This window comes from Ictalurus furcatus, chromosome 18 (genome assembly GCF_023375685.1).
Source record: "Ictalurus furcatus strain D&B chromosome 18, Billie_1.0, whole genome shotgun sequence".
NCBI classification, from domain to species: Eukaryota; Metazoa; Chordata; class Actinopteri; order Siluriformes; family Ictaluridae; genus Ictalurus; species Ictalurus furcatus.
Genome location: NC_071272.1, coordinates 22,344,217 through 22,367,700, shown reverse-complemented (window position 1 = coordinate 22,367,700; position 23,484 = coordinate 22,344,217). Strand labels below are relative to the sequence as shown.

The following is a 23,484-nucleotide window of genomic DNA, read 5'->3' as shown; positions in this document are numbered from 1 at the left end:
ACTTGATTTGCTAATGGGTGCAACAAATACCGCTCAGAGGGAGTGTGAGGATCCATGTCCGAGAGGTTTAATAGCAAAATCTACAATCCAAAAAAAAAAAAAACCCAACATGAAGGGTCAATACACAATATTCCACAAGATTTCCACGATTTAAGAGCAAATCCAATAAGGAGTCAAAAATGATAAGGCTATGATCATACAAAAGGCTCAGAACTCACACGAGAGGTAACTATTGGCAAGGCTTCGAAACGGAGATAATGAATCGTGTGGTTTATATAGCTGGTGAACAGGAAGTGGCTGATCACAGAGTAAGAATCTATCAAATTCGCTGGCGTAGAAGCGTCCCTGATGGACGTGACAACGGAAAACTCTGCTATTTCAAAAAGGAATCTGCCCTGGAGGCCTAAAACAAAAGGACGTACAACCAATACTAATACTTCGGGGTTCTCTATAAACAGGGGTAGCTTGGAATTACAAAACAAAAAACAAAACAAGCGTGCCTCTATGTTTGTCTTTCGTTACATCTTAGCAAATATCTTGAATATAGTCAGATTTATCGAGTATTTCCTATTATACGATCATAATAAACCAAATATAAGATTATTAAACCTATTTCTAGGCGTATTTGACATATTTCAGTCTTTACGTTGGCAGAGAATGTTTCTACTTTCTAGAAATACATGCTTAAAATGAGCAAAACTCTAATCTATCGGCTAATAGTACACGACTATTTCAAGCCCGAAATTATTATTATTATTTTTTAAATAAAAAAAATAAAAGGTTTTAGGTTTTATTAATCATATATCTGGTTTGTTTGAATATATTAGATAGATTTGACGATATTGAAGAAATTTCCATCTGCTAATATAGCAAAAATATGTCAAGCTAACTGTGACGAGCGGTGTATATTTACGTCCTCGGAAGTAGTCAGTGTTATAGACAACAAGCTAAAATGTTTGCATGTTGATTGATCTAAAGACATTATTAGTACAGCGAGTATAACTGAGGTTATACGCTGTGGTCGGCTATTTCGATTTGACGTCACTCGCTGAACGGCGGGGCTACCTTCCTGAGTAGAAATGTAGCATTTCCTTCGGTTTTTGTTTCTGAATCAAGCCCCACCCCCCATTCAGAGTTCAGGCTACAAGTTTAATGTAGCATTAACTATATATATATATATATATATATATATATATATATATATATATATATATATATATATATATATACAGTTCATGTTATTAATATACGTATTACACCACTTAAGCTCTAACACGATTCGAGTCAGAAAGAAAAATGCACTGCTAGAGTGTTTTCGGGTCACTTTCACTGGCCATGCCAACATCTTTTTTGCATACTGAAGCTATTAGTCGGAAACAGTGCCAGTGGAGGAACAGGAGGAAGAAGTAGAAGAAGAAGAAGCCGTGTTGTATAATAAGTACCTTTAAATAACCGTTCAGGCCAGGCAGAGTCTAGCTGCACACTGGGCCTTGGTGATAACTGTAGACAGCTGAGTTGAGCCTCGCTCTGTTGTTATGCCCTGTAAATTAGCATGTGGAGGTGGAGAACACCATATACAGTACGGTTCAGGACTGAAACTCTAAAAATAGGCTGTCAGACGCCCGGTTCAGTCAACCTCTACGAGGCCGAGGATTTAATGCAGTAAACATCAGACGGTAAGAAACTTAACAAACAAGTGTTTTGTTTTGTTTTCCCCCCTCCTGCGCTTTTTAATCCATTGAGTGCATTTTAGTTTGTAGGACATTTTAGTTTATTTTCGGGCAGTGTTCGAAATAGAATTAAAACATTAGAGGTCATTAGAGGTTCAGTCAGAACTGGCTGGGGTCTCATTTAGAAGAGTACTTCAAGTTGATGCATTGACTGGAGTAACAGCAAGGTTTTGTGTGTGTGTGTGTGTGTGTGTGTGGGCATGGTTTTATATCTTGGTGGGAACCAAATGTCCAGACAAGGACAAGTTTTGTTGTGGGTTTGGTGGGTCCCCACAAGTAAAAACAACTTTATTTATTTATTTATTTATTTATTTATTTATTTTCAATGGAACCGCTGCTTTTATTTAGCTAGTAGCATAGCATTTTAAGTGGTTTCATTAATATTTATAATAATAAGGAGAGTAAGACAAGTGTGTGTGTGTGTGTGGGCCTGGGGGTTATGGTTTTATATACTGGTGGGAACCAAATGTCCCGATAAGGACAGTTCTGACCTTGTGGGGACATTTGCTGGGTCCCAAAAGTAAAGGCAGCTATTTATTTATTTATTTTCTAATAATTGTTTGACATATTGACTTTTCTGTTAGGAGACAGTGCTTTGTAAAGTTTTTCAGCATGGGAAAGTCTTCTTGACAAAGAAGTCATGCTTTCCGTTTCACGGTAAAAGGACAAACTGTGTTTTTTTTCCTTAGAGAGAGAGAGAGAGAGAGAGAGAGAGAGAGAGAGATGCTGCTGAGGTAACAGCTGTTGATCACGGCTATAACTCTGATAACAGGAACTAACTTGCTTCCACGACATTAAATCATGACTTTAAACCTCTAAATTGTGTGACGTGTTGTTCATTAATAACTTAAACACTATACTGCTGTAGTATATACGGAAGAACACACTCCAGGTTGTGCGGTTATATTACAATAGCACATCATAGCACCATGGTGTAGATTATTTTCCTGTTACAGCGTGGTATCCTTTACATATCATACTCTGGAGTAAATCTAATCTGGAGTACAGCTCCTTCCCTGTCGATTCTGCATTTACTTCCTGGTTTAGGTCCTGATTACGCGTGATCCTTTTGTGACACCGAGTACATGTACCGTATATGGACACTAGCATGGAAACACTGACGGTGATTTTTGGATCGCCGTAAACGTGACACGCCGAGTTTGCACACATCACGCCCGTTTTTACCTGAATTATCCTGATCAATATCACGCATTTGTTTCAATTTAAATAATACAGCATCCTGACTATTAAAGATATTCAACATTTCCTGTCTTTCTTTTTTTTTTTTTTTAAAATCCTAAAACTTTTTGCTTACTTCCAGTTTTAAATGAAAAACAAAAACTCTTGGATGTCACGTCGATCTTGATACATTACCCTCGTGTAAAAAGCGTTATCCTTTAATTTAACGGCCGCCAATGACTTTTAGTTATAGAACTAGCCTATAGCAATGCCATTAAACAGTGAACCTGTGAGTAGGAACTCGTAAGAATTACCCCCCACCCCCAATCCCTCCCGCCCCCCCCCCCCACCCCTTAGACGCTAGCCATGTTTAGCATTCCATCTACGCTGTCGCTGCCTGTGGTGAAAAAATCAAAAGGAGCCAGCTGTCGTTTTGTAAGCTCATGAATTCATGTATGTTACAAATACAAGCTTCCTGTCCGATGTTTACAGCGGTGCTGAGAGCAGACCTCCCCGGGTGACTGAGTGTAAATGGGCAGAGTAATCCTCTGGTCCTCAGGATTTGTTCAGATCAGACAGACAGTTATAAAATCCATGACTTCTCCCTCGTGTCTGGCTCCAGTCCAGTGGGATAAATCATGACTTGAATATCTCTCTCTCTCTCTCTCTCTCTTTATTTCTCTCTTGATGAGAGTCCAAGAAAGGCAAGTGTGTGACGAGTCAAGTTTTCAGCCATCAAAAGCACCGACCTACCCACTTCATTTAGTGAAATTGAGTCTTAAATGAAATGCATGAGCTGCGAAGGTGTGCGAGAAGGGCTGAAAACAAGTGCTGAAAAATTCTACTTAAGTGACAGTATAGACAACGTGTCAGAACCTGGAAGTGTCCAGCCAAAAACGCACTCAAGTCAAAGTAAAAAAAAAAAAAAAAAGAGACTCGAGTGTTTTTTTTTTTTTTTTTTTAATTTTTAAAAAGGAAAATGTTTACTGATGTTAACTGGTGAGAGAACATTGATTGCTTATTCAGTGGCGACGCCATTTTTCCTGAAAAAACCTCATTCAGCCTCTCTAGGTTTGCTGCTTAATATACATGACTAGGGCTACGTAGTTTGCTAACAAATTAGAAAATATCAGAAGCAATATATATCGTGTAAATAGATTCTGACTTCCTGATTAGCTAGCTGCTAATTTTGGTGCGACTCTTGATCTACACTGATGGATTTGATTGGATGCTAAACCGAGCGCAGTCATTGGCTGGATGACGTAAGATGTAAGGAGATTTTTCTTGGAAATGTCATTCAGTAAGATTTTAATAAGACTCGAGTACAACACAAATACACCCAAATAGTACTTTAGTACATATTGCAGTGAAGGTAATATTTTCCATCCCTGCCAGAGACTGTGTGTGTGTGTGTGTGTGTGTGTGTGTGAGTGTGTGTATGCGCTTGTATATCAGTGTCTGTTTGAAGGGATGTCAACCATGAAAGTGTAAATATAGAACACACCATTAGAGAGTGTTGGCCTGCAGTGCTGTAAATAGAAGCAGGTCACTGAGGAAATCCAGACACGCCGTCCGTTTCTTTAAACAAGTCGGCAATGCCGAGGTCACGTGTGTGTGTGTGTGTGTGTGTGTGTTTGACAGTATTTGAACATGCAGTTGTTTGCCAAGTTTCAGCAGAGGTCATTTTCCTATTCCTTCCTTCCCTCCAGCACGAGGGAGTTGACGCTGTCTTGTGCTTAGCTCAGATGTTTGAGCAAATTCGCTTCCGTGTATACTCGCGCCAACTCACATTCATTTCTGAGTAATAAATAAATAAATAAACATTTTTTTTTTATAAAAAAAAAAAGCAGCTCCCCGATGAATCTTACCAGCTTGAAAATAAAGTCTCTGAAGCACCGAGCTTGGATCTCAGCAGTACTGCATGAACAGCTGTCTCGGATATCTGAACCCCTTTAAAAGAGATTATACTAGGAGATTCGTTCCTAAATCTATCCTTGATATTTACAGACTTCTTTTTTTTGGGGGGTGATATAAAAAAATAGTTTAAAAATAAAAATCTCTACTTTCTTCATCGGTACATTTCCGTTTGTAAACGTCGACATTAAGCTGACATTTTAGCATCGGATACCTGAATCCATCTTTTAATCCCTAACAGATCTAAACGTTAACAGATATGACGGCAGGAATGAGACCTAATATCTCTCTATAGGTTTCTAAGTTGTTGTTAATTAGCTTTAGCTGACGTTTTTTTCCTACAGAAATCCTCAGGCTTCCACGTTTGACGACGCCACCGAATGTGCTACGATACGATTCGATTCGATTTCGTATCCTACTTTCGATGTGAGACCATATTAGTTCAGGTTTAATATCAAGTTGTGAATGATGATGACGTTTAAAAACGGAGATCGTTATTTACAGACCAGTTGTTTGTCCTTTTTGGATTTAGGATTGTCGCGTCAATTCATTTCCTTTGAAATCGACGCTTTGATCCGAAATTAAAGCGTTCATACTTTTCTACTTGAACTCGTGTGAATAATTGGGAGCCGTACTTCAATGTTTACCAGAGTATTTATTTAGAGGAGTAATTGCACTTCTTTGGGCACTTTTCCCACCTCTGATGCTTGTGTTATTAGATAAATATCGGTTTATTAGACCGTCGCGAGTATTACATGAACAATTTTATTAACATTAATGCTGCCTATTCTTTTCTTATGTATACGGGCTGGCGGTTGCGGTGTATCAGAGTGAGTCAGGAGCTCTGGACCATCTTTCAGTGAAATTGTTCTGAAAGCCGTCTGGCCGATGCAGAGCACGTGTGGAAGGATGTGAGGATGATGGGATATGTCAATTTCCACCAGCTGAAACAGCCCCGAGAGGAAAAGACAAAGTGCCTCGGACATGTCTTTGATGTTCTCTTCCCGAATAATGTAGCACAATAACGTGCTAGCGTCGCTGAATTAAAGCTCCGTAATCCCGAAGCAGGCTTTGACTCTGTCGCATATGTGCTTGCCTGCAAAATGACAACAATACATTTGCAACATGCACGGTTTTAATGCAGAAATTCCGCTTGAAGATATACTGCAAACTATTCCACCACAGGCAGAAAAGACAGCTAATATCGATATACATGGCTTCAGTTACAACACGATGACTGGGCCGGTGATGCATTGACTTAATAAAATATTATAATCCACCATAAACACAGCACAACAGATCTGCTGGCTTTGGTCCAGCGGATGAATCATGACATGCCTAGCTTGCAGAAAGAGAAACAACTATAAATTTGTCATTCGGAGGCATATGGAGTGCGGTGATACATTCCTATATACAGTAGATTCATATTTTCTCATAGATAGAGGTTGGAGATCGTTACTGGACAACGGTGGGAATAATACTCGATATTTGATATCATTCCCACTTATTAGTCCAGTTGGGAAGTCTGAATCAGAGCTAAAATTGATACTTTTGGTTTGTTTCCTATTCGGTTAAATAAATATATAATAGAAATCATCATTTTATTGTGGCAGGTGTATATTGTGTTTGACTATTTTGTCTGTACCATCGTAATTATGCAGAGGTGTGAATTGTTATTGTTTGCCCAGCGCTCACACTCCTCCCCTTTCCCGTTGCTCACCAGAAGCAAAACACAGAGTCATGATACTCTACGTACAGAAACCCAACAGTCTCCTGACTAATCTTATAACGGACTTGCAGTGATGAAACACGTCGATTTCCATTCCGTCGGTATAATGGAACGCTAGTGTACTGTGAGAAAGGGTTAAATGAACCGAAAAGCAAAGAAAAAAACAAACAAAACAAAGCCATTGGCTGAGGGATGTGTAAGGCTGAAAACGTCCTCAAAAATCTCTTTCATTCGTTGGTCAGAACGTGACGGATAACGAGTAAAGAAAACCGTTACCACGTGCTCGGAAATCACAGGGAGAACATTGAGCTCAGTACATCACTGGAATAAGATTTTTTTGGTGACATATCCACGGTTTGTTTTGTTCTTCAGATCAAATATCTAGAATATTAATTTCCGGAGCACTTCAGCTCTGTCCTTTGGCTCAGTTTATCAGATCATGTTCGGTTTACTTCCTTCAGTTTGGTCTTCTCAGGATACAATCGCTTTCTCGCTGGAATCAAACCACACTAGAGTCCGATTTTGGAACCGGGCCGAAAACACCTTCCTCGGATAATCTTGGACTGGTTATTTTGCTTTTTAACCCAGCTTTAGGATTGCGGTGATCTCACCGTTCAAAGAGGAAAACACACCAGGGTTCGATTCGAACAGATCCGAAAGCTCCTCATACCCCAGGGTTGGTTCAGCCTCTGATGAGCGACTCTTGCTCTTGGAAACGGCTCCAAAATGAAAGCCATGATCGCCAAGTGTAAACTGAATTTTGAACAATAACAAATCAATCAACCATGCAAAATAACAGCAGGAAGTTTCAGTCCAACACAGTCCAAGCTCATTTGTACATGTACATACGCATCCCATGAGGTCCAGGCCTGAATTATCAATCATTCCTCTTTAATTAAAGCTCTGGCTGCTACTTGTGGTTCTCTTGTGTCTTCTCGCCAGTGCATTCTCCCCCAGTGCGCTCACATGTGACTCCAACCCGGCAGAGACACTCGCGATTAGGCTTTTCGGGCAGCGTGCTTTGTTCATATGACAATTTATATTTGCAAATGTGCTCAGTAGATCGTACGCCAGTCGGTGACTTCAAACCGGGTGCCAAATTGTAGCACAGCAAGCTCGAGAATAATACCTGAGACTGACATGTAGGCGCTCACATCTCACCATTCGAGATAAGATACTAGACCATGGTGGAAGCTTATTCTCTCTATTTTATTTTTGTTCCTGTTGTTGTTGTTGTTGTTGTTGTTGTTGTGATGTAGCCGACAGTCTATTGATCTACTCTACCTTCCAGCTCGTCCAAAGTCCTCATTTTCATTTTTTTTTTAATCACAAATGCAGTTGTTATACTCATTATTTCGTCAGTGCTGAGGCTGACCTTTCTGACCCTGACCCGCTAGGATGGAGTCACGGTACAGAATTGCCTTCTCCACATCTATTATACCTTGTTTGGTCTGTATGACCTCTGTGGCACTAATAAACCCTTTCTAAAATACTGCTGGGAGAAATGAGGAGGAAAAAAAAACATATTTCCTGTTTCCTCTTCTCATCTCAAGTGGCTAGTTTTACTTTAACAATGGTAAACAACAGTATTGGAGAAATCCAGTAACACTTTACTTGAGGACATGTGGATGTATAATCCCTTCACAACAACTGACATAATGTCAGCAGGTGCCATAAAGACAGCTTTCAAGTTTTATACCAAAACATAAGGTGATGTTAATAATTTCCCCCACTAACGTACGGTAGGACGTGATAATAACTCAATTATCGTGCATTGTGATGATGATGTTGATGATGATGTTGAAATTAACCCACTTAACAGACTGAAAATAAGTGTAACGTTGCTATTACAGTGCCATAAGTGTTCATAAAAAGTTCACAATTTATAAAAAAAAAACAACCTTTCACTTAAGGGTTTTTACAGTGTAACGATTGTTACTCCTAAACTTTATATTATTATTTATTACGTCATATTCACGTGTCAAGCTTAGAGCTTAAGATTTCCAGAAACGACCCCTTTGTTTATCCCTCCGTTTAAACCTCGATTTCCTATTCGCCGGCTAATCGGCTGCGGCTCCGCTACGCAATTTTCTCAATCTACACTCAAGTGTTTCCGATATTATTTAAGCATGTTTGATTTTCTTGGTGACGAATCACATATTGTGAACCCCTCTATGACTAACAGCAAGAACTGCGCTGAGAAACAGCCATTAAGAGTCTGAGAGGAAATCAAATTCATCTCCTGTCACGCACAGAGGATCCCTGAATGCAGTTTATCATCCATCTATTCGTATTTTATTTTGATTAATAATAATAATAATAATAATATATTAGAAATATAGGTCCCTTAATAGTTCTTTACAGCACTAAAGGTTCTGCAAAGAACCTTCTTCTTGTCAAGAACCATTTTTCAATGTGTAGGGTTTATGAGTTGAGCTATATGGTTCTTTGGAGATTAAAGAAGTTATTAATGGTACATTATAGGTTCTTTAGAGCAGTGTATTGGTTCTTCAAGGTATCATCCATTAACAAGTTAAAGCGGAGCCTTTAAGGTTCTTTGCGGGACTGGAAAAGGTTCTAATTTTCTAATCTGGTTCCTGAAAGCACTAAGGTTTATACTATTTGTTAGGAACAGAAAAAATAACAACAATACACAGTACTGCTGTACCTCCAGTTCTCTTGGTAGAACAGACAATTCTCACTACCCTCGCCTTTCAACACAATAGACAGCTCTTACGATTTGAGGACCGGCCTCACATCTTCAGGGATGGTTCCAGGTGAGCGATGTGGGCGCAGCGTGTGAGCGTCATCTTCGATCGCTCATGTAGTTTACACGCCACTACGTCCGCCAAAGTCTAGATCGTGAGTGATCACAGTCAAAGTGAGTGGTTCAGTGATTCTGAGTTGTGTACTGCGCACTCGCAACATTCTAACCCTGGACGGGATGGGAAGTGACTTGACATACAACTTTACAGCGTAATAACAAAAATCTGTCCGTGGCCTCGGATGACGTGTCAGCTTTTTATTTTATCCAAAGCGACTTACAAATGAGGAAATACAAGCAAAGCGATATGTCAAGCGGAGAACAATACGAGTCGTGCTACAGAGATACAAGCTTTCTAAGTGAGTTCTAGAGAAGCGGAGTGCGCAGCAGGTTAGGGGTTAGTTAAGTGCTCATGGAAGAGGTGGGTCTTTAGATGTTTTTTGAAGATAGTGACAGATTCTACGGTCCGGATTGAGGTCGGAAGTTCATTCCACCACTGAGGGACAGTTAGTTTGAAGGTTCTGGAAAGGGACCTCATGCCTCGCTGTGTAGGCACTACCAGGCGTCGGTCGTTAACCGCTCGCAGATTGCGTGAGGGAATATAAACCTCAAGGAGAGTGTTAGGAGAGGTAGGGCGGTGCTGTTCCAGACAAGATCTTGTACGTGAGCATCAAGGCCTTGAATTTGACACGGGAAGATACAGGAAGCCAGTGGACGGAAACGAAGAAGGGCGTGACGTGGGTTCTTTTGGGCCGGTTGAAAACAAGGCGTGCCGCTGCATTCTGAATCATCTGAACTTGATGAAGGTTTCTATAAGCATCATGTAGTCGGATAATCACTCCCATTATGTAAAGTGCTACCAGAAATTCTAACGTTAGCCCTGAGTGCCGTGTTATTCATTATTGAATAATTTCCTTTCCCTGAGTCAGAGTCTGCGAGATTAATATTGTGACAAGCTTGATAAAAACCTGACGTCACTTATATCGTAGCGGTTATAGCACTTCAAGTCAAGTGGTGCGACTTCACTGTTATTTTAATGACGTCTGCTTATCCAGTAGGTGAAATGAACACTAGCGGGAGAACAGTCTAAAAGTAAACGCTATCGTGGCTCGAGGACGTGTCACATCCCAAATTGAACTAGCTGTTTATCTGCTCAATCAAAACGGGAAAGTTACATGACTCCGCTCGCGCATGATAAGGAATCGTCTTCGCTCCGAAAGCAGGTCGAGTCACCCAGACTGAAGTGACGGAGCAGCGATTTGGCTGATGTTTCATACTGATCCGCTCTCTTTCCTTTATTCTCTTCCCAAAAGGAGACGTGACGAGGCTGATGTGATTTATTATTTTGTACTTTAGCGATGCGCCCTGTCGGGTAGAAGCCAAGAATTACTGGCAACATTTTTTTTTAATCAAGTCAGATGGGTGAGGGTGAAGTGAGGGTGGCTCGTTTATTATTCGGTTAATCCATTACGTACGTGCGGGGTCGTACAGGGGAGCACCTTTGAAATTTGTTGACTGAAAAAAAAGTCATTATTAATCTAACAGGGGCGCACGGTGGCTCAGCAGTTAGCGTGTTCGCCTCACACCGACAGGGTTGGGGATTCGATTCCCGCTGAAGCGGTGTGTGTGTTCTCAGTGTGCTGCGGGGGTTTCCTCCGGGTACTCCGGTTTCCTCCCCCAGTCCACAGACATGCATGGCAGACTGATTGGCATGTCCAAAATGTCCGTAGTGAATGAATGTGTATGATTGTGCCCGGCGGTGGATTGGCACTCTGTCCAGGGTGTACCCCGCCTTGTGTCTCATGCCCCCTGGGATAGGCTCCAGATTTCCCCATGACGCTGCAGGATAAGAGGTATAGAAAATGGATGGATTAATCTAACAGGCTTCTCAGAGTCACTCAGTAAAACCAAACACTGTAAAGGATGTTTTTTACTAAGGATGTAAACGTGGTGATTGACAGGCGATCGGACACGGAGGGAACGTTGAGGAATGAGGGATGATCTGTTGGGAACCTCCAACACTAATATCCCTTTTCTGTGTATTGCTCCGAGTCGTTCACGGTGACATCTTCACGTCTCCCTTCATTCAGCTGGAGAGAGCACCACATGACCTCCATCAGCGTGGCACTGCTCAATCAAACTTCAGTTCACATGTGTGTGTGTGTGTGTGCATGCGTGCGTGTGTGTATGTGTGTAAATGCTTGCATTCTGCTGAATTCTTTGTTGTGGAACAAAATCTGTCTGTCATGGTGAAATTTACAGACTCAGTGATGCATCTAGGGATGAAACCGATTACCGATACGTTATTCGGGACGAACAGATAACATGTTCTATACGAATACAAATACAGAGACGAATAGGAGATTTTTCTTTTCCTTAGAAAGCTTGCCAGAAAGCCAGGTGAGATGAGGTGTGGTTTAGGATGGAGTTCCCGTAAGATCAACCCCCCCCCCCCCAAAAAAAAAGTCACATTAACGTAGGGTTAAGGTGCGAATATAATACGGTTGCCAGGTTTCAGCTGAAACCCCACCTTAACTACAACTCAAAAACCACACATTGGACAAAGCAGATGTTTTTTTTTAAAAAAAAAAACAAAAAAAACCTTTTTATCTCAGCCTCTGCATGGGAAAGTTGGGAAGTTAACAGTGGTGCGCACGCATTTCTGATTTATTTCTAGAGCCGCTGTTCTATAAAGACCATGCAGATCATGTCCTGTGTACAGGGCAACATATATCTGGGTGGGAGGGGCATACTCTGTGTCCTCTGTCAATCACAGCGACGCTAACTAGACACTAGCACACTAAATGCTAGACGTTAGCTAGACCCATGTCCCAATGGATAGAGACTCCCGGGCAGACCCAGGATCCACTGTAAACATTATATCTCACAGTCAGTTTGGGAAAACCCTTGGATCCCCAAGAAGGAACTGGAATCTGTGTCATGGGATAGAGAAGTCTGGACTGACCTTCTTAACCTGTTGCCTTTACTAGGAAAATAAATGAAAAAAAAAAGAAACTTTGAATTTAATTATTTAAGATTTTAAATACTAATTATAGAATTTGATAAATACCACTCTCATCATATAATACAGTGTGGTCTGTTATGTTCAGCTTGAATATTTGTCACCATTGTTTGAAAGGTAATTCTGTCACTGTTGGTTTATAACTTCGATCCGTTTTTAGTGGTTTTAACTCAGAACACTTGGCCCATCTGTGTATCTCTGCACTTAACCCAAGCAAGACTGTAATAAAGAACGGAGATGCTTTTATGCAATGTGTGTTGAGATTGTGTTTGATTTAAGAATAAGGGCAGATAAATCCAAAGTGTCTGTGGTGATATTTTCTATCTTTTTAGTCAAGTGTCTCTCAACGAACTCCTTTTATCCCACGGCAATGCCTCTTAACCTTGTCTTTGTACCTCTCTCTCTCTCTCTCTCTCTTTTCCTTTTGGATTTTTCCCCCTCCTCAAATCATGATCTCCTCTGCTGCAAAGGAAACTCCACCTACTCAGTGCTGCTAATGTAGTCACTGACAGTGCGAGCTCTCTCGCTCTCTTCTCTCCTCTCCTGCTTTCTTCTCTCCCTGACTCGCGCTCTGCATTCATTTGCTCACTCTCTCCCTCTCTTCCTCACTCCCTCCCTCCCTCCCTCCCTCGCTCTCTCGTTCTTCTCTCTAGCTCCCTTGTGCACTGTTCGCTCCAGTCCAGGATAAATAAAGGCAGCTAGGAGGATGTGGGGGGGAAAGAGAGATGTAGGCGCTTGCGGACGGAGCACGATGTTGAGGCGACTCTGGCTTGCCGAGTCTCGGCTCTGAGGATTACAGACACTCTTGCATCTGTTCCCCCGTCACTCCACCATTCCATCACCCACTGGAGGATGCCCAGTTCTTGTTGCTCTTCACCTTCTGACAGGACTACTGCACTTTACTTGCTGTTTGGTGCCCGAGACCGACTCTTAGAAGAGATCACAGGCATGCTCACGATGCTGAGTCTCATGGAGCCCGATTCCCGACTTTCGTAGACGTTTCCACTTCTTCGTCTCCCCTCTTTCACTGGCTTGGCATTCTTTTCTTTTTTTTTTTTTTTTTTGCCAGGCAAAGACATAAGGAGGCACTGGCAGTTCTCCAACTCAATGTATTTCTGACTCGTTTGAGGCTGCGATAGTCGGCATCTGACAAAGAGGTAGGACTTTAAACATCACCACTGCCATTTCACCTGAATCAAATGTTTCTCTGTGACAAAACGGGTGCCTCTCTCTCTCTCTCTCTCTCTCTCTCTCTCTGTATATATATATATATATATATATATATATATATATATTTTTTGGTTTCTTCAAATCTCTTTTAATAGTGTGGGTCTGCTTCATATAATACACACTCCAAAACAAGTTACAAAATCTGTAAGCGTAGTATCTCTGTGCAAACATTTCACTTTGTGAGAGAGATGGAAGTGATTAAAATCTTTCCTTCTCAGCACCATCTGTTGTACCGTCGTGCCGAACCACATGGAAACTCCAAAAGATGAAAGCCTCGGGGCTTTTAGAACATCACGCAGGATCTTTTGGGCTCAGGTGTTGTCTGACAGGACAACATTTCTGGCATACGCTAAGAATGCGAGTTTATCTAAGGCTGCGCTTTGCTAGTTTTGGCTCAGAATAGCTCTCTCTCTCTCTCTCTCTCTCTCTCTCTCTCTCTCCGTATAACACAGAGACGTTAAAAATAACCCAAGCTGAACAATTCTACTTCAGTCGAATCAATCTACCAAAATTCACACTTCTTTTCTTGAGACCTGATGTGTGGGGATTTCAGGAAGGTTGTCTGAGTACCCTTAGCGTTATGCTGACCTGAAGATTAGATGTGGCTTAGTGTATACACGTACTCTCAAATACACGGCTCGATAAAGTGCACAGCACCCCGTTCTACTCTTTCACGTAAAGGTCATGACAGAAAAGCATTTTTTAAAACGTATTTAAGACTGGTGGTCGTGGAGTTGGTGGTCGGGAATAGGATCGACTGGAGAATCTAATGAGACGTGTCGGGGGGGGGGGCGAACCGGCAGACTGCCTTGGTGAAGGACTGAGAAATACCTCCACAGAATGAAATCAAATGAGAAGGAGATCAGACTGTTTTCTTACTTATCGGCTAACGGACCGTATCGCGCTAACCGGGAGGGTCGAAACGTTTCGTTAAGTATTTCAAGAAGAAGAATGTGCACAAATGCGACCGACGTGTCTCCGTGACACGCGGATACGCTACGTGTCAGTGCTAATAACATGTTTACTTTGCAGTCGTAGAACTGTCACAAGACAGTTCGCCCAACACTCAAGCAGCAGATGTAGCTAGCAGAATAGATCTGTTCGGGTTTCTTTACAGCTTTCTGTTATACGTTACAGTGAATCACCTATTTTTTTTTTCCTCACTGTAATTAGAATACCTTGGTTTAATTGGTGGCTTTTGAAATGAGCTGAAGATGAAGTATGAGGTTATGACCTGGGTTTTTAAATGAATATGCACAACCAGAACTCGTCAAGATTGTTTTTTCCTCGTGCTTGAGGAAAAACCAAGACAGGATATGGAAACGAGTAACTGCTGAGTAGAAATCCAACAACAGGAGACAATAATCTGGTATTTTGGGGTTTATATGTAACGTTATGAAACTGTATGTTGCTCCTTTACACTTGCATGGTTTTCTTAAGTTTGTTACTTTTATGCTAATTTAATGAAACCAAAATGCTACTGTGTTGAAATGGACTGCGTCGCCATGTATGTACATGTTAAAAGAAAATTTTTTGAAAAAGTTAGGATATACTGTAAGGATGCAACACAATGCCATTATCTGTATCTGTTCAGTGCTCAAAAGATCCGTATCTGGATCAGTATTCGGATTTAAACCGGAAGTGGGCGTGGTCTAGACTGGAGTTTTTTTATTTATTTTTATGTCAACTCTTACATACAGACTTAATCATTCATAAATCATAACTCGGCGAAGAGAACTTTATTCAACTCCTGAACTTCTACAGTTGCTTGACCGCAACTGCATCACTCGAGTTCATAACCGGATGCTCTGCGGAACTTTCTGGAAAGCTTTCTATCTCATGTGTCTGAGGAACTATTTTTTTAAAAACAACAATGTCTTTACCAAATCATGGAACTATCGGTTAGGTCGCTGGTCACCGACCCTCTTCCTTCAGCTCCACCTTCCTGAAGGTGTCATCTCCAACCGAAATCTAAAACACCCGTATTAGTTGCTCAAGAACTTCTTAAGGCAATGATTAGATGGTCGGGTGGGTTGGAGGTGGTCACGATTATGGTTGGAGCTAAAGCCTTCATTAAGGTAGATCTCTAGGAACAGGGTTGGTGACCAGTGGTTTGGAGTAATCCTTGCTTGGTAAGGTTTTCCATTAAAATTTTAATCTTTACAAAACTCTTGAATCAAGCAAGCCCTTTTCATCTTTATGGTAATTCATCATCTAAAAATCTCAATCAGAAGAAGATGTTTTTGAAATTTCCCCCCCCTCCCCCACCCAACACTAAATAAGCTATTCAAGATGTACTGTATAAAAAAAACATGTCATACTAATCTGACTTATTTGAAGTGCTATTAGACATTTTCACTGCAAATAAATAAATAAATAAATAAACAAACAAATAAATAAATAAATGAAAAAGACAACGATACTTCAAAAGATTTGGATTTTTTTTTTTTTTTGCAGTATAGTTGACAACAACAACCACCTTATAATATTCGATCAGATTTACTTTCGTTTTTGAGTTTGTAACGTTCCAGAAAGATCAGAAATGCTGTCAGAATCTCATCTCATTCTTTTTTTTCTCCAACATTTTTTTGGAGACCCAACAGAGATTTGCTGCCTAGTACACAACATGTAGAAAATGTCAATTTAGCTTGGCGCTAAGAAATTTGACTCTAAATATCAATCTACGGTCAAATCAAATGTGAGACTGAAGTCGGATATCTATCAATGCAGAAACTATTAGGTTTGAGCGATGCATTATATCACGAGGTCTCATTGATGTAATAAGAAAGACATGTGGTAAACATTCACAATTGAAGGAAGATAGGCAGCTGCGTTCCTGATTTATACTTTCATACGGCGTTTAAAGTCTGTAATACTCGGCTGGTTTCGTGTCGTATTTCTTCTGAATCTTGTGGAATTTGTAGTTGGATCGGACATCGTGTAAGCACAAAGTCTATTTGACTTTCTCCTCGAAAGAAATCAGCCACAGGCTCACTTCTCGCTTCTTCACACCATATTGTGTGTGTTTATCACCGTTTTTTCCCACCCCTTCTTGACAATAGACCTACCCCGGATTCTGTACAACCACTTGTCAATTGGAAGCTAATGAATAGAATCGTATCATATCGTATTGTATCACATCCAATTCAATAGTATCGTCAAATATCGAATCGTTGCCTTATGAATCGTAAACGTATCGTATCAGATTCAGTAGTATCGTCAACTGTTTGAAGATTCAGTAGTTATCCAATAGGTGTCTTGTAAATTGAAATGGTGTCGGATCGTTTCAGATTCAGTAGTATGGTCCAATATCGAATCATCGCCTTATAAGTGGAAAACGTATTGTATTGGATTCGGTAGTATCGTCAAATATCGAATCGTTGCCTTATGAATAGGAAACGTATTGTATCAGGTTCAGTAGTATGGTCAAATAGTACTGAGTCATTGTTTTAAGACTCAAAACAGTATCTCATGGTACCGTAGAAGATTCTGTGGTATCGTCAATGATCAAATCAGTGCCTCGTGAATTGAAATTGTATCGTGTCGTATGAGATTCAGTAGCAGTGCCAAATACTGAATCGTTGCCTTATGAATCGGAGTCATATCGTATCGGATTCAGTAGTATCTTAGACGATTCAGTGGTTTCGTCAAACATCGGCGGGTTGCCTTAAGATTTGAAATCGTATCTTATATTAATCCTGAGGTTTACACCACTGTTTCTTTTTTTTTTTTTTTTTAATATTTGTACTGTATTTAGTATTTCCCCAAGAAAATCACTATTGATTTAACAGATTGTGAATCAATTATGGTGACCGTAAACCTGAAAAATGTTCTCTTCACAGACTAACCGGCTGCAAAATAATGAAACTGAACATTTCCCAAAACAAATCATTCTCCCTACACCAACATCCGTAATCTGAGACGCTTTGTTCCATCTTTCTTAGTGTTTTGTTCCAGGACATAGTATCCTCAAAATTGACATTTTTGTCAGAATCTCATCAAAAGCCACCTTGAAAGCATCGGACTCCACTTACTCTGTCAGTTCTGTCACATTGGAGCCCACACTGCTTTTCAGTGGTGCAGAAAAAGCCAGCTAGATCAATCCTCCCTCTTCGTCCTTCCGTCCCCAATCCCCTTCTTATATTATTTATTTCTGTCTTTTATCTCGCAAAAGCCGTCCTGCAAGTCTGCAGAGGAGAAAGAAATCTTTGTCAACATTGACATTGTCTGCCTGCATTGTGGAGAGACTCGTGTATGTTTAGTGTTGCTCGACAGGGTGAATATGAATCGGGCGAGGCCCGCTGAATGCTTCGGCGAGGGCGCTGCGGAGCGCATTCACTTTTCTTGATTGGTGCCTCCGGACGCGCATTGACGATTCCATGCGCTTTTTAAGCGAGTCGGGGCAATTGTGCAGGACTCATCTGATTAGGAGCAGGAGCGGAGCTACAGTAGTACAGAAAAACTTCATCGAAGCAAGTGTCCAAAAGTGTTACTCAGTTAAAAGTAGGAGTACGGAGACAAAATTGTAATCGCGTGAAAGAGAAAAGTATCGACATTTAAACATGCACAAGTATTCAAAACGAATAAGGAATGTTTTTTTTTAAAAAATCAATCAATCAAATAAATGAATAAATAATAATATTCTACTTGCTAATAACACTGTTGTAATCAATACTAAGGTGGTATTAACGATAAAAACAAAAGTATTTCGAAACTTAAAGCTAACTTATCTTTAGATTAGATTATTTAAGGTTGATTTTTATTATTTCATTTTTTTTTTATGTCGGAGTCATGTAGTAAATCTAACTCAGTGCTAAATCCAGGAAAAGATGGTAAAAAGAGAAAACACAGAATCTCCTGGTAAGAATTTTAAAACTAAAAATAACTAGATCATTTAACAAGCTAATTTACAAAATTCAACTTTAAACTAACTTAGAGCGCCGCGGTTCTTTCAATTCGATGGCGAATTATTTAATTGTTATGTGGGAGGTTAACGAGACATCTCATCTTCTATGAAGCTTTGGTTAATCCAGCAAAAGAAAATAAAAAAATAGGGGAATTAAAAAAAAAAAAAAAAATTCTTATAGCAGCAAGACGTCTTGCTAAGAATGTTTAATAACCTTTTTGGAATGAATGCTAAGGCACATTAGCAATGATAAAATGTCACTAGCTAGCTAAGTAACAAGCTAATTTACAGAACTTACCTAGCTGGCTAGTTTAAATACAGTACCTCATTTACAAAACTTGACCGGCTAATTTGCGAAACGTAAAGCTATCGTTTTCTTTAAACTTGATGGATGAATAAAATTTGGATTAAAAGCCCAAGGTTCAGTTTTTTTTTTTTTTTTTTTTAAATCACTAATATCTTTATTATACATAAATAATCAGCTGTGGACAAAGTACTGAGAAACTGTAGTTCGGTTACAAAAGAAGTACAGGTACTGTGTCAAAATCTTAATTAAAAGTCGAAGCATGGAGGCAAAAATGCATTTGAGTGAAAGCCACGGAGAAAAGTATCTACATTTAATCAAACTTAATTACTTAGGAGTAAAAGGAAATCTTTGAATTATTTTCAGTGAAATGAGCTGGCCACAAGTACATCATCCCCGATCCTGCATGGCTAGCTAGTTCAGTCAAAAGGAAACTATTCTGCTAACACAGAAGCCATTTTGCTAGTTAGCTCATGTTTAATATCCTTGTTGGAAATAATGCTAAGGCACATTAGCAATGTAAACAAAACTTAACAAGCTGATTTACAAAATATAAGTAGCTAGCTTATTTAAGTACCTAAACGACAAATGTTAAGGTAGCTAATTTCCCAAACATAAAGCTAACTAATCTCAACACGCTTCTTCAGATTTTACTGCAAAAATTTAAATGCGTATATTTCTTTTTTTTTTTTTCTACATGAGGCAAAGGATGGATCACTGGTACATCCACCAAACGTAGACAAATAAAAATATCTTACTAAAAATGTTTAATAACCTTTTTGGAATGAATGTCAAGGTTCATTATTAACAAAAAGGAAACTTGACTTCTTAGCAAGTTTAACAAGCTAAAAAAAACAGAGATTTTTTTCTATTTATTTTCCTAAGTCAAAATAAAAATGTAAAGTAAAAGGTTTTTTTTCCTCATACAATTTCAATAATACTTGAGTAAAGTACAAATCTTCCAAAAAAATAACACTTAAGCACTGTAATGAATTCCAGTTATGCAAGTCCATCCATCTATCCATCTTCTATGCCATTATCTTTCCTTCAGGGTCACGGGGAACCTGGAGCCTATCCCAGGAAGCATCGGGCACAAGGCGGGGTACACAGGGTACCAATCTATCGCAGGGCACACATACATACACATTCACACACCCATTGGACATGCCAATCAGCCTACCGTGCATGTCTTTGGACTGGGGGAGGAAACCGGAGTACCGGAGGAAACCCCCGCAGCACGGGGAGAACATGCAAACTCCGCACACACAGGGCAACGGTGGGAATCGAACCCCCGACCCTGGAGGTGTGAGGCGAACGTGCAAATCACTAAGCCACCATGCGTGGCAGTAATTTCCACTTCAGATTAGATAGAGCTCGCACCTTCACCAGCTGCCGAACAGGAAATGAATAACATCCCATAAATAATGAATAATCAACTATTTATGCATGTGGTTTGTGTTTAATGGTGTAAGGAACATCTTCAGGTATGTTAATGTAGGAAAATGGATTATAGATCACATCGACCGTATGAATGATGGTCATATTTACCTGTTGAATGCTTGGCCGAGTTGACTAATGAGCTTCTGGAATTACATTTTCTAATCCCACTGATCTATTTTTCATGCCTGAGAGGATCTAGGATCTTAATAATGGATTACACCCAAAATTTGTTCAAAGCGACTTGGGTACATTTATCTATTTTATAAAATCACACGAGTTTTTATTTATTTATTTATCATTTTTTTTGCGCGTGTGTGTGTATAATATAATGAAAGGCGTATTTGATATATGAGCTCCTCCTGCTCCGAATATTCAAATATGGCTACTCATGGAGTATTATTTCCTAAATGAAAAAAAAATAATCATCATTTTTTCAACATTTTTTCATGGTTACAATGATAACCGGACGATTTCTGGCTGTCTGAAGACTCCACAAATCTTTTCATTCATAGCACCTGTGTTTACAACTACCGAACCCAACCCATTCGTGTTCCTTTCAAATCTGATTTTATTTCCCCACCACACTCTTGGCCTCTTCCATCTGCTTTCAGTTCCTCCCGTTACAGGCTGCCGCTATTTAGCTCTCGCGAAGATATACGTTGCCGAGATTGATGTTGTCAGAGGAAACGGATGCCTCGGAAGATCTATGAATATACTCGTGAAATTGAATCGGACTGGGATGTACAGCTGTAGTGCAATTGGTTGCTAATATGGTACTTTAATGCAGGTGTCTGGCTCAGAACGCTGCCTGTATTTTCCTGTCAATAAGAAATTCAACACAACGCTGACCTTGCCCTGCACCTGCTCTGAAGTAACGAGTACTCCAGTATTGGAGCTGTTTTTCCAATTCAAAGAACAGAGGAATCTCGAAAGTGGGTTCTAAGAGCAGAGAAATAACTCAGCAAGGTCACAGGTACTGATTTGCTTCTTAGCTTGTTTTCATACTTTCTGTTTTTTTTTTTCGCTTTAAAAAATTCCATTTACGAAAGTGCGAACGCTGTTTCCGAGACCAGGAGCGGCGTACAGAATCGATCCCGGGACTGGTGCTCTTTTCAACTGATCCGTGGTGAGAGCCATGTCCTGCGTTAAAGCTATCCTCTCAAAGGGTTCAGAGTAACACGATTAGTTCTGGTCAACTTACTTCCTGTGTAAAGTTTCCTGATACTGGAGAAAAGGTTGCAACGGTCAGACGAGACAGAACTCCTTACTGAGATATAAAACCAGACGTCGATGGGACCGGCGTATTGTAATTAGCTCATATCCGTGGCACGAGTGCTGTCTGAAATCCAGAACGGCTCGTCGTTTGGAGGCGTTCCATGCAGCATGATAACTCGCTGCGCATCCAAAAAAAAAAACCCCGTTCACCGTTGGCGCCAGAGGAAAATAAATAAATAAATAAAATAACAGCGTGCGTACCATTTTCCAAACCAGTGTGCACAAAAATGACGTACGGAATTCCGTTATTTTTCGTTTTAATGAGCTAAACAAGCCCCCCACCCAAAAAAAAAATGATCCCAGGTGCGGATTCGAGTCTTAGAGTCCAACAGTGAGAATGCTTTAATATGCAGTATCTCTGATGCGAGTCTGAATGCACAAAATGATCAGTGACAACGAGGACAACTACTAACTAACTATTATTATTATTATTACTACAGTACACTTGGTGAGTTTATAGCTGAGATGTTTCGACATATTAAACTGAAAAAAGCTGCCGAACATAACCAGTATCAGTAGTGTACATCGAATCCTGGTGTACATTTAGAGAAGATTATCTCTCTGGGTCAGGATTCTACGTTAAATCATATAGGACTAGTGAACATCGCAGTCCCCACTGACATATACGGTACAACCACAGAGGTTTCAGAATCCCAGTCCTCTCACCACACACACACACACACACACACACACACACACACACACACACACACACAGCCATCAAGCCCACAATCTAGCCTCATCTCTCTGCTACCCCCTAGGGCCTTCTCAGTCTAATGGAATGTAGTCTGCTCTCAGATCCGCACACTCGCGGAACAATTACACCGACAGATTCATTTAAGTCCGATCAGCAGGACTCTGCCTGTGGACAGAAGGCGTTTACTGACACCTCAGAAGACAAGAAGACAGCCTGTTCTCTCTTTACCTTCATCCTAACTGTATCCCACCTCCCGCAGGAAATGACGATTTCACTCACAAACAATAAACACACACATACACAGCGTGGGGATCGACGCTAACCCGAACCGCGTCCCCCTACCCGATTTGCATCGCTAACGTTTTACGCCGCCGTTCAATCCGGCGCACGTGCACGAAACGTCAATGTTTATAATGCGACGGAGCCTGCGATAAATACTTTTATGACAAAGAATAACGTTAAAAATTCTGCTACTATGAATAAATAGGATGGAGTACAATATGGTGGCCCAATTGACCTCGATTAAAGGAATTTTTGTCTAGCCCCTACTTAATACGGAACATTATTTCCAATTTTGTATTCTCTAAATTGGCTGGACTTCAATCTTTTTGCAATCGTACCAGAAATACTTAATTAAGCTATCCATTTTCCATAAACAAATTCTTTCAGTCTGAGATAATCCATTTAAAAATAAATCTACATTCTCCTGAGCGGCGCAAATCATTCGACCGGCCGTCCTGAGCTCACGAGGACAAATCCTAAAGATACCACGTCCGTCCGTCCTTCCGTTCTGGAGGAAAATGGACGTGGACGTGCTCTCTGGGTGGGAGGGGCTTACTCCTTCTCTCCTGTCAATCGCAGTGACACTAGCCAATCGCAGGCGTCTCTGAGCTCATGTATGCGGAAGAGGGCAGATAGCGCTTTCCTCAGAGTATATTACGCCGCCCCGTGACACAACAGTTTGATTAAAAAAAAAACGTCACGCACCTTCACGTGTCTCAGAGGAAGCACTAAACAACTAAAATGTCCTTAAAGTCCCTACGCCATTAAGATGGATGCTAGTTACCACCATTTTGTGTGTTTCCACGCAAAAATAAATAAATAATCGTAACCCTGTTTTTAAGTCACGTGAGTTAAAAAGCATCACAATCCCGGAATCGCCCGCACCCATCCATGCAGCACACCGCGCTGTCAGTTACGCCGCTCGCAGGCTTTGTGAAGATTTCTCTTCTCGGCAGGTTGGATTTGATTTCTTCCGCCCTTTTTTTTGTGCTCCATTATTTAGAACAAACAA

The 23,484-nt window shown here is 40.5% G+C and overlaps 1 protein-coding gene across 2 annotated transcripts in view; it reads left to right on the top strand.

Moving 5' to 3' along the window:
• The first annotated feature begins 1,576 nt into the window (after positions 1 to 1,576).
• Positions 1,577 to 23,484, top strand: part of sgcd (sarcoglycan, delta (dystrophin-associated glycoprotein)) — a 175,480-nt gene continuing 153,572 nt past the window's right edge. The window contains exon 1 of one of the 2 annotated variants that reach the window (XM_053649149.1): positions 1,577 to 1,676. The gene's annotated coding sequence lies outside the window, so the exon portion shown is untranslated. Of the gene's footprint in view, positions 1,677 to 13,037; positions 13,496 to 23,484 lie in introns of those variants that run through there. The other variant, XM_053649150.1, reaches the window with a different exon arrangement.